The following is a 623-nucleotide window of genomic DNA, read 5'->3' as shown; positions in this document are numbered from 1 at the left end:
GAAATTTTCTCCTTAGGTTCAATCGCATCCTCAACAACCAATCTTGTAACGATCACGCTACTGATGTATATAAACCCCAGCGATGCTACAGTGTACATGGAATTTAACTGATGAGTGGTCCAACTCCTTGTTGGTCTACGAAACAGACCTGTATTAAAGTCCATATGAAACTATATTGAGTAGAAAAACATTGTATATATATATGTTGATCCAGCGTATCACATAGAAAACTGGCCCATTAGGGAGTCCCACGTAAATGCCACCCACTAAGTGATCAATTAGCCATGTTGCCAGCATGGTTGTCCTGATAGTGTAGTGGTCATCACACCCGACTAGTGATCAGGGGGACGTGGGTTCAAATCCCGCTCAGGGCAACTACAGTTTGCCCCAGAAGTTGTCCAGTGTTGAGTTTCCTGTAACTTTCTCTCAATTTCTCCTCAACTTGGACTGTGAATCCATTTGTGATCCTCCTGGGGGTGATACGTTGTTGGCTCAAGGGATCTACTGAACTGACTCTTTACATTAATTACCCTTGTCCGCCTGTGAATCACATGTTGATCCAGCGATATCACATAGAAAAACTGGCCCTTAGCGAGTCACACATAAATCCAACACAATAAGTG

General features: G+C 43.2%; 1 non-coding gene across 1 annotated transcript; it reads left to right on the top strand.

The window, feature by feature from the left end:
- Window positions 1-301: 301 nt before the first annotated feature.
- Trnat-agu (transfer RNA threonine (anticodon AGU)) lies at window positions 302-374 on the top strand. The gene has a single exon. It is a non-coding gene; the product is annotated as a tRNA-Thr (tRNA).
- Window positions 375-623: the final 249 nt, after the last annotated feature.

Source organism: Montipora capricornis, chromosome 8, assembly GCF_036669925.1.
Source record: "Montipora capricornis isolate CH-2021 chromosome 8, ASM3666992v2, whole genome shotgun sequence".
NCBI classification, from domain to species: Eukaryota; Metazoa; Cnidaria; class Anthozoa; order Scleractinia; family Acroporidae; genus Montipora; species Montipora capricornis.
This window is presented reverse-complemented; position numbering and strand designations above follow the sequence as displayed.